Here is an 11,365-nt window from a genome sequence, read left to right on the forward strand (position 1 = left end):
GCGTCTGCCGCCGGGGGGGCGCTGCTGGTGGCGGTGCGGCCCTGGTCCGGGACGAGGCTGTGGCTACAGCCGGGCCCGGGGGGCCGCGCGACACTCGTATACGTTCGGACGGGCTGACGAGCGGGTGTCGTGAAACGATGTTTCGCGCGGAGCCCTAGCACGCGTGGCGTCGGGCTCCGCGACGGTCGGACGTCTGGGTGTGGCTCGAGACGGAAGCTCGACCTCGGTTCGTCTTGGTTCTGCCGCCAAAAGGTTCACGCCGAGGCATGGTTTCGCAAGAGGGCCCCGCGAGTGCCAGCCGTGGATCCCGCCTCACTCGTAACTCGTATCGGATTCGTCCGGCCTCACTTTCGTTCGCACATCGGACAGTTATACGTGTGCTTTAGTAGCTTCCGTTCCCTCTTAGTGAGGCCGTCCGTACGTACCGCCCCAGCTCTTTCTGAGGCGGGTATCCACTCGGCTCGGGGGGGCCCAACGTTTGCCTAGTATCCTCGGCGCTGGAGCTTGACCCGCAAAGCCGGAGGAGCCGCACGCCCGAACACCGGCTTGCGCCGGCCGACGTGGGCCCTCCGAGGCGGGTCTCGTGTGCCAATCGCTCAGTTGGGGAACCGGCAGGCCCGTGGGCCGACGCCGGCTCACCCGGGGGTGAAGGGTGCTTCGATGGAGGCCCCCTGTCAGCCTCCGCGGAAGTCCGGCTTCAATACTTTAAAGTTTGAAAAACTTAGACATTTTTCGAGAACCGGAGCTTAGAGGGGTACATGCAAAAGCCAGGGCCGCGGGAAGCGCCCTAAATACTTCAATACTTTAAAATTTGAAAAACTTAGAAATTTTTCGAGAACCGGCATCTTCCCTCGGTAATTGCGAGATGCGAGGCCGCCCCTAGCCTCTGCTCTGTCGGACTCAATGGTCACGGGTGGCCGCTGATTAGCCCTGGTGCTCACCTCTCAAAATTGCGAGTCCCTAATATAATTCTGGCTGTCGGCTGGAGAAGGGGGTATAAAATCGGCACTTGAGGGAACGCCGGGCCCTCAAGTTCGGGGCCCTCTAGCGGATTTTTGAGGTACTGCACTCCCATTGGAAATGCATGGGCGCTCCGTCCACTACCATGTAATTCCCTCACAATATCTGCCCCTGCGTGGCCGCGGGATGCTACTGCAGCCCCGTTGGTAATGAATGGGCCTTTCGGAGGCCATAAATACAGCGCCGCTGCATGGATTTTGGCGGTACTGCTGCTGTCGCTGAAAATACATGGACCCGTCTGAATGAATGGGCCTTTCGGAGGCCATAAACTCAGCGCCTCTGCATGGATTTTGGCGGTACTGCGGCTGTCGCTGAAAATACATGGACCCGTCTGAATGAATGGGCCTTTCGGAGGCCATAAATCCAGCGCCGCTGCATGGATTTTGGCGGTACTGCGGCTGTCGCTGAAAATACATGGACCCGTCTGAATGAATGGACAAAATATAAATCAGACACTACAGAACACAAGCATAATCCAAGATTACAAAATCATCTCAGCCTTTAAAAGAAACAAAAACCTGAAAGACTACTTAGTAAAAAGTAAATTACCAGAAATCAACATAACACAAACGCAGGGCCCCACATTCTACAAACAAGCCACCACAGTTAGGAACACCGTCACCAACACAAACTACCTAATTAAACAAACAATCACACCTGCTACGGAAAACTGAAAATACATGGACCCGTCTGAATGTATGGGCCTTTCAGAGGCCATAAACTCAGCCAGCGCCGGGCCAGTGTTTGGGGTATTGTGCCCGCCACTAGTGGCTGAATACATAATAATAATAATAATAATAATAATTCCCTTGTATTGTCATTCTGTGTAACAATGTACACAGAACGAAATGTCGATTGCACTGGGCTAGTGTTGAGGGAACGTCGGGCCCTCAAGTTCGGTGGCTTGGAGCGGATTTTTGAGGTACTGCACTCCCATTGGAAATGCATGGGCGCTCCGTCCACTACCATGTAATTCCCTCACAATATCTGCCCCTGCGTGGCCGCGGGATGCTACTGCAGCCCCGTTGGTAATGAATGGGCCTTTCGGAGGCCATAAATACAGCGCCGCTGCATGGATTTTGGCGGTACTGCTGCTGTCGCTGAAAATACATGGACCCGTCTGAATGAATGGGCCTTTCGGAGGCCATAAACTCAGCGCCTCTGCATGGATTTTGGCGGTACTGCGGCTGTCGCTGAAAATACATGGACCCGTCTGAATGAATGGGCCTTTCGGAGGCCATAAATCCAGCGCCGCTGCATGGATTTTGGCGGTACTGCGGCTGTCGCTGAAAATACATGGACCCGTCTGAATGAATGGACAAAATATAAATCAGACACTACAGAACACAAGCATAATCCAAGATTACAAAATCATCTCAGCCTTTAAAAGAAACAAAAACCTGAAAGACTACTTAGTAAAAAGTAAATTACCAGAAATCAACATAACACAAACGCAGGGCCCCACATTCTACAAACAAGCCACCACAGTTAGGAACACCGTCACCAACACAAACTACCTAATTAAACAAACAATCACACCTGCTACGGAAAACTGAAAATACATGGACCCGTCTGAATGTATGGGCCTTTCAGAGGCCATAAACTCAGCCAGCGCCGGGCCAGTGTTTGGGGTATTGTGCCCGCCACTAGTGGCTGAATACATAATAATAATAATAATAATAATAATTCCCTTGTATTGTCATTCTGTGTAACAATGTACACAGAACGAAATGTCGATTGCACTGGGCTAGTGTTGAGGGAACGTCGGGCCCTCAAGTTCGGTGGCTTGGAGCGGATTTTTGAGGTACTGCACTCCCATTGGAAATGCATGGGCGCTCCGTCCACTACCATGTAATTCCCTCACAATATCTGCCCCTGCGTGGCCGCGGGATGCTACTGCAGCCCCGTTGGTAATGAATGGGCCTTTCGGAGGCCATAAATACAGCGCCGCTGCATGGATTTTGGCGGTACTGCTGCTGTCGCTGAAAATACATGGACCCGTCTGAATGAATGGGCCTTTCGGAGGCCATAAACTCAGCGCCTCTGCATGGATTTTGGCGGTACTGCGGCTGTCGCTGAAAATACATGGACCCGTCTGAATGAATGGGCCTTTCGGAGGCCATAAATTCAGCGCCGCTGCATGGATTTTGGCGGTACTGCGGCTGTCGCTGAAAATACATGGACCCGTCTGAATGAATGGACAAAATATAAATCAGACACTACAGAACACAAGCATAATCCAAGATTACAAAATCATCTCAGCCTTTAAAAGAAACAAAAACCTGAAAGACTACTTAGTAAAAAGTAAATTACCAGAAATCAACATAACACAAACGCAGGGCCCCACATTCTACAAACAAGCCACCACAGTTAGGAACACCGTCACCAACACAAACTACCTAATTAAACAAACAATCACACCTGCTACGGAAAACTGAAAATACATGGACCCGTCTGAATGTATGGGCCTTTCGGAGGCCATAAACTCAGCCAGCGCCGGGCCAGTGTTTGGGGTATTGTGCCCGCCACTAGTGGCTGAATACATAATAATAATAATAATAATAATAATAATTCCCTTGTATTGTCATTCTGTGTAACAATGTACACAGAACGAAATGTCGATTGCACTGGGCTAGTGTTGAGGGAACGTCGGGCCCTCAAGTTCGGTGGCTTGGAGCGGATTTTTGAGGTACTGCACTCCCATTGGAAATGCATGGGCGCTCCGTCCACTACCATGTAATTCCCTCACAATATCTGCCCCTGCGTGGCCGCGGGATGCTACTGCAGCCCCGTTGGTAATGAATGGGCCTTTCGGAGGCCATAAATACAGCGCCGCTGCATGGATTTTGGCGGTACTGCTGCTGTCGCTGAAAATACATGGACCCGTCTGAATGAATGGGCCTTTCGGAGGCCATAAACTCAGCGCCTCTGCATGGATTTTGGCGGTACTGCGGCTGTCGCTGAAAATACATGGACCCGTCTGAATGAATGGGCCTTTCGGAGGCCATAAATCCAGCGCCGCTGCATGGATTTTGGCGGTACTGCGGCTGTCGTTGAAAATACATGGACCCGTCTGAATGAATGGGCCTTTCGGATTCCATAAACCCAGCGCCGCTGCATGGATTTTGGCGGTACTGCGGCTGTCGCTGAAAATACATGGACCCGTCTGAATGAATGGGCCTTTCGGAGGCCATAAACTCAGCGCCGCTGCATGGATTTTGGCGGTACTGCGGCTGTCGCTGAAAATACATGGACCCGTCTGAATGAATGGACAAAATATAAATCAGACACTACAGAACACAAGCATAATCCAAGATTACAAAATCATCTCAGCCTTTAAAAGAAACAAAAACCTGAAAGACTACTTAGTAAAAAGTAAATTACCAGAAATCAACATAACACAAACGCAGGGCCCCACATTCTACAAACAAGCCACCACAGTTAGGAACACCGTCACCAACACAAACTACCTAATTAAACAAACAATCACACCTGCTACGGAAAACTGAAAATACATGGACCCGTCTGAATGTATGGGCCTTTCGGAGGCCATAAACTCAGCCAGCGCCGGGCCAGTGTTTGGGGTATTGTGCCCGCCACTAGTGGCTGAATACATAATAATAATAATAATAATAATAATAATTCCCTTGTATTGTCATTCTGTGTAACAATGTACACAGAACGAAATGTCGATTGCACTGGGCTAGTGTTGAGGGAACGTCGGGCCCTCAAGTTCGGTGGCTTGGAGCGGATTTTTGAGGTACTGCACTCCCATTGGAAATGCATGGGCGCTCCGTCCACTACCATGTAATTCCCTCACAATATCTGCCCCTGCGTGGCCGCGGGATGCTACTGCAGCCCCGTTGGTAATGAATGGGCCTTTCGGAGGCCATAAATACAGCGCCGCTGCATGGATTTTGGCGGTACTGCTGCTGTCGCTGAAAATACATGGACCCGTCTGAATGAATGGGCCTTTCGGAGGCCATAAACTCAGCGCCTCTGCATGGATTTTGGCGGTACTGCGGCTGTCGCTGAAAATACATGGACCCGTCTGAATGAATGGGCCTTTCGGAGGCCATAAATCCAGCGCCGCTGCATGGATTTTGGCGGTACTGCGGCTGTCGCTGAAAATACATGGACCCGTCTGAATGTATGGGCCTTTCGGAGGCCATATACTCAGCTGAAGGTTGAGAACTTGGCTAGTGTTTGGGGACTTGTGCCCGCCACTAGTGGCTGAAATCCGGGCCGGTGTTTGGGGAATTGTGCGCGTATTATCGGGCCGGTGTTTGGGGATATGCGCGCGTATTATCGGACCGGTGTTTGGGGAATCGTGCCCGCCACTAGTGGCTGAATCCCGGGCTAGTGTTGGGGGACTTGTGCCCGCCAATAGTGGCTGAAATCCGCGCCGGTGTTTGGGGAATTGTGCGCGTATTATCGGGCCGGTGTTTGGGGATATGCGCGCGTATTATCGGACCGGTGTTTGGGGATTTGTGCCCGCCACTAGTGGCTGAGAACTTGGCTAGTGTTTGGGGACTTGTGCCCGCCACTAGTGGCTGAAATCCGGGCCGGTGTTTGGGGAATTGTGCGCGTATTATCGGGCCGGTGTTTGGGGATATGCGCGCGTATTATCGGACCGGTGTTTGGGGAATCGTGCCCGCCACTAGTGGCTGAATCCCGGGCTAGTGTTGGGGGACTTGTGCCCGCCAATAGTGGCTGAGAACTTGGCTAGTGTTGGGGGACTTGTGCCCGCCACTAGTGGCTGAAATCCGCGCCGGTGTTTGGGGAATTGTGCGCGTATTATCGGGCCGGTGTTTGGGGAATCGTGCCCGCCACTAGTGGCTGAATCCCGGGCTAGTGTTGGGGGACTTGTGCCCGCCAATAGTGGCTGAAATCCGCGCCGGTGTTTGGGGAATTGTGCGCGTATTATCGGGCCGGTGTTTGGGGATATGCGCGCGTATTATCGGACCGGTGTTTGGGGAATCGTGCCCGCCACTAGTGGCTGAATCCCGGGCTAGTGTTGGGGGACTTGTGCCCGCCAATAGTGGCTGAAATCCGCGCCGGTGTTTGGGGAATTGTGCGCGTATTATCGGGCCGGTGTTTGGGGATATGCGCGCGTATTATCGGACCGGTGTTTGGGGAATTGTGCCCGCCACTAGTGGCTGAGAACTGGGCTAGTGTTGGGGGACTTGTGCCCGCCACTAGTGGCTGAAATCCGGGCCGGTGTTTGGGGAATTGTGCGCGTATTATCGGGCCGGTGTTTGGGGATATGCGCGCGTATTATCGGGCCGGTGTTTGGGGATATGCGCGCGTATTATCGGACCGGTGTTTGGGGAATCGTGCCCGCCACTAGTGGCTGAATCCCGGGCTAGTGTTGGGGGACTTGTGCCCGCCAATAGTGGCTGAAATCCGCGCCGGTGTTTGGGGAATTGTGCGCGTATTATCGGGCCGGTGTTTGGGGATATGCGCGCGTATTATCGGACCGGTGTTTGGGGAATCGTGCCCGCCACTAGTGGCTGAATCCCGGGCTAGTGTTGGGGGACTTGTGCCCGCCAATAGTGGCTGAAATCCGCGCCGGTGTTTGGGGAATTGTGCGCGTATTATCGGGCCGGTGTTTGGGGATATGCGCGCGTATTATCGGACCGGTGTTTGGGGAATTGTGCCCGCCACTAGTGGCTGAATCCCGGGCTAGTGTTGGGGGACTTGTGCCCGCCACTAGTGGCTGAAATCCGCGCCGGTGTTTGGGGAATTGTGCGCGTATTATCGGGCCGGTGTTTGGGGATATGCGCGCGTATTATCGGACCGGTGTTTGGGGAATCGTGCCCGCCACTAGTGGCTGAATCCCGGGCTAGTGTTGGGGGACTTGTGCCCGCCAATAGTGGCTGAAATCCGCGCCGGTGTTTGGGGAATTGTGCGCGTATTATCGGGCCGGTGTTTGGGGATATGCGCGCGTATTATCGGACCGGTGTTTGGGGAATTGTGCCCGCCACTAGTGGCTGAGAACTGGGCTAGTGTTGGGGGACTTGTGCCCGCCACTAGTGGCTGAAATCCGGGCCGGTGTTTGGGGAATTGTGCGCGTATTATCGGGCCGGTGTTTGGGGATATGCGCGCGTATTATCGGGCCGGTGTTTGGGGATATGCGCGCGTATTATCGGACCGGTGTTTGGGGAATCGTGCCCGCCACTAGTGGCTGAATCCCGGGCTAGTGTTGGGGGACTTGTGCCCGCCAATAGTGGCTGAAATCCGCGCCGGTGTTTGGGGAATTGTGCGCGTATTATCGGGCCGGTGTTTGGGGATATGCGCGCGTATTATCGGACCGGTGTTTGGGGAATCGTGCCCGCCACTAGTGGCTGAATCCCGGGCTAGTGTTGGGGGACTTGTGCCCGCCAATAGTGGCTGAAATCCGCGCCGGTGTTTGGGGAATTGTGCGCGTATTATCGGGCCGGTGTTTGGGGATATGCGCGCGTATTATCGGACCGGTGTTTGGGGAATTGTGCCCGCCACTAGTGGCTGAGAACTTGGCTAGTGTTTGGGGACTTGTGCCCGCCACTAGTGGCTGAAATCCGGGCCGGTGTTTGGGGAATTGTGCGCGTATTATCGGGCCAGTGTTTGGGGATATGCGCGCGTATTATCGGACCGGTGTTTGGGGAATCGTGCCCGCCACTAGTGGCTGAATCCCGGGCTAGTGTTGGGGGACTTGTGCCCGCCAATAGTGGCTGAGAACTTGGCTAGTGTTGGGGGACTTGTGCCCGCCACTAGTGGCTGAAATCCGCGCCGGTGTTTGGGGAATTGTGCGCGTATTATCGGGCCGGTGTTTGGGGAATCGTGCCCGCCACTAGTGGCTGAATCCCGGGCTAGTGTTGGGGGACTTGTGCCCGCCAATAGTGGCTGAAATCCGCGCCGGTGTTTGGGGAATTGTGCGCGTATTATCGGGCCGGTGTTTGGGGATATGCGCGCGTATTATCGGACCGGTGTTTGGGGAATCGTGCCCGCCACTAGTGGCTGAATCCCGGGCTAGTGTTGGGGGACTTGTGCCCGCCAATAGTGGCTGAAATCCGCGCCGGTGTTTGGGGAATTGTGCGCGTATTATCGGGCCGGTGTTTGGGGATATGCGCGCGTATTATCGGGCCGGTGTTTGGGGATATGCGCGCGTATTATCGGACCGGTGTTTGGGGAATCGTGCCCGCCACTAGTGGCTGAATCCCGGGCTAGTGTTGGGGGACTTGTGCCCGCCAATAGTGGCTGAAATCCGCGCCGGTGTTTGGGGAATTGTGCGCGTATTATCGGGCCGGTGTTTGGGGATATGCGCGCGTATTATCGGACCGGTGTTTGGGGAATCGTGCCCGCCACTAGTGGCTGAATCCCGGGCTAGTGTTGGGGGACTTGTGCCCGCCAATAGTGGCTGAAATCCGCGCCGGTGTTTGGGGAATTGTGCGCGTATTATCGGGCCGGTGTTTGGGGATATGCGCGCGTATTATCGGACCGGTGTTTGGGGAATTGTGCCCGCCACTAGTGGCTGAGAACTGGGCTAGTGTTGGGGGACTTGTGCCCTCCAATAGTGGCTGAAATCCGGGCTAGTGTTGAGGGACTTGTGCCCGCCAATAGTGGCTGAAATCCGCGCCGGTGTTTGGGGAATTGTGCGCGTATTATCGGGCCGGTGTTTGGGGATATGCGCGCGTATTATCGGACCGGTGTTTGGGGAATCGTGCCCGCCACTAGTGGCTGAGAACTTGGCTAGTGTTTGGGGACTTGTGCCCGCCACTAGTGGCTGAAATCCGCGCCGGTGTTTGGGGAATTGTGCGCGTATTATCGGGCCGGTGTTTGGGGATATGCGCGCGTATTATCGGACCGGTGTTTGGGGAATTGTGCCCGCCACTAGTGGCTGAGAACTTGGCTAGTGTTTGGGGACTTGTGCCCGCCACTAGTGGCTGAAATCCGGGCCGGTGTTTGGGGAATTGTGCGCGTTTTATCGGGCCGGTGTTTGGGGATATGCGCGCGTATTATCGGACCGGTGTTTGGGGAATCGTGCCCGCCACTAGTGGCTGAATCCCGGGCTAGTGTTGGGGGACTTGTGCCCGCCAATAGTGGCTGAATCCCGGGCTAGTGTTGGGGGACTTGTGCCCGCCAATAGTGGCTGAAATCCGCGCCGGTGTTTGGGGAATTGTGCGCGTATTATCGGGCCGGTGTTTGGGGATATGCGCGCGTATTATCGGACCGGTGTTTGGGGAATTGTGCCCGCCACTAGTGGCTGAGAACTTGGCTAGTGTTTGGGGACTTGTGCCCGCCACTAGTGGCTGAAATCCGGGCCGGTGTTTGGGGAATTGTGCGCGTATTATCGGGCCGGTGTTTGGGGATATGCGCGCGTATTATCGGACCGGTGTTTGGGGAATCGTGCCCGCCACTAGTGGCTGAATCCCGGGCTAGTGTTGGGGGACTTGTGCCCGCCAATAGTGGCTGAAATCCGCGCCGGTGTTTGGGGAATTGTGCGCGTATTATCGGGCCGGTGTTTGGGGATATGCGCGCGTATTATCGGACCGGTGTTTGGGGAATCGTGCCCGCCACTAGTGGCTGAGAACTTGGCTAGTGTTTGGGGACTTGTGCCCGCCACTAGTGGCTGAAATCCGCGCCGGTGTTTGGGGAATTGTGCGCGTATTATCGGGCCGGTGTTTGGGGATATGCGCGCGTATTATCGGACCGGTGTTTGGGGAATTGTGCCCGCCACTAGTGGCTGAGAACTTGGCTAGTGTTTGGGGACTTGTGCCCGCCACTAGTGGCTGAAATCCGGGCCGGTGTTTGGGGAATTGTGCGCGTATTATCGGGCCGGTGTTTGGGGATATGCGCGCGTATTATCGGGCCGGTGTTTGGGGATATGCGCGCGTATTATCGGACCGGTGTTTGGGGACTTGTGCCCGCCACTAGTGGCTGAATCCCGGGCTAGTGTTGGGGGACTTGTGCCCGCCAATAGTGGCTGAAATCTGCGCCGGTGTTTGGGGAATTGTGCGCGTATTATCGGGCCGGTGTTTGGGGATATGCGCGCGTATTATCGGACCGGTGTTTGGGGAATTGTGCCCGCCACTAGTGGCTGAGAACTTGGCTAGTGTTTGGGGACTTGTGCCCGCCACTAGTGGCTGAAATCCGGGCCGGTGTTTGGGGAATTGCGCGCGTATTATCGGGCCGGTGTTTGGGGATATGCGCGCGTATTATCGGACCGGTGTTTGGGGAATTGTGCCCGCCACTAGTGGCTGAGAACTTGGCTAGTGTTTGGGGACTTGTGCCCGCCACTAGTGGCTGAAATCCGGGCCGGTGTTTGGGGAATTGTGCGCGTTTTATCGGGCCGGTGTTTGGGGATATGCGCGCGTATTATCGGACCGGTGTTTGGGGATATGCGCGCGTATTATCGGACCGGTGTTTGGGGAATTGTGCCCGCCACTAGTGGCTGAATCCCGGGCTAGTGTTGGGGGACTAGTGGTCGTAAAACCGGGCCGGTGTTTGGGGACTTATAGGCCGACACTAGTGGCTCAAAACCGGGCTGCCGTTTGGGGACTTGTCGGGCCAACATTGGCTTGCAGCACTTGGAAAATTGCACTAAGTCCGATTGTCGGGTCACCAGGGGCTCGTGGGACTTAGAATTTGTGCCACTCCCCGGCCAGTGTTTGGGGACTGGCTGCCGCCTCCTGTGGGCCGGTCCCCGGCTGGTGTTTGGGGACCGGCTGCCGCCTCCTGTGGGCCGGTCCCCGGCTGGTGTTTGGGGACCGGCTGCCGCCTCCTGTGGGCCGGTCCCCGGCCGGTGTTTGGGGACCGGCTGCCGCCTCTTGTGGGCCGGTCCCCGGCTGGTGTTTGGGGACCGGCTGCCGCCTCCTGTGGGCCGGTCCCCGGCCGGTGTTTGGGGACCGGCTGCCGCCTCTTGTGGGCCGGTCCCCGGCTGGTGTTTGGGGACCGGCTGCCGCCTCCTGTGGGCCGGTCCCCGGCCGGTGTTTGGGGACCGGCTGCCGCCTCTTGTGGGCCGGTCCCCGGCTGGTGTTTGGGGACCGGCTGCCGCCTCCTGTGGGCCGGTCCCCGGCCGGTGTTTGGGGACCGGCTGCCGCCTCTTGTGGGCCGGTCCCCGGCTGGTGTTTGGGGACCGGCTGCCGCCTCTTGTGGGCCGGTCCCCGGCTGGTGTTTGGGGACTGGCTGCCGCCTCTTGTGGTTCGTCTCCTGGCTTGCGTTTGGGGACTGGCTGCCGCCTCTTGTGGGCCGGTCCCCGGCTGGTGTTTGGGGACTGGCTGCCGCCTCTTGTGGGCCGGTCCCCGGCTGGTGTTTGGGGACTGGCTGCCGCCTCTTGTGGTTCGTCTCCTGGCTTGCGTTTGGG

Source organism: Urocampus carinirostris, unplaced genomic scaffold (genome assembly GCF_059441175.1).
Source record: "Urocampus carinirostris isolate Australia breed hairy pipefish unplaced genomic scaffold, RoL_Ucar_1.0 HiC_scaffold_51, whole genome shotgun sequence".
In the NCBI taxonomy this organism is placed as follows: Eukaryota; Metazoa; Chordata; class Actinopteri; order Syngnathiformes; family Syngnathidae; genus Urocampus; species Urocampus carinirostris.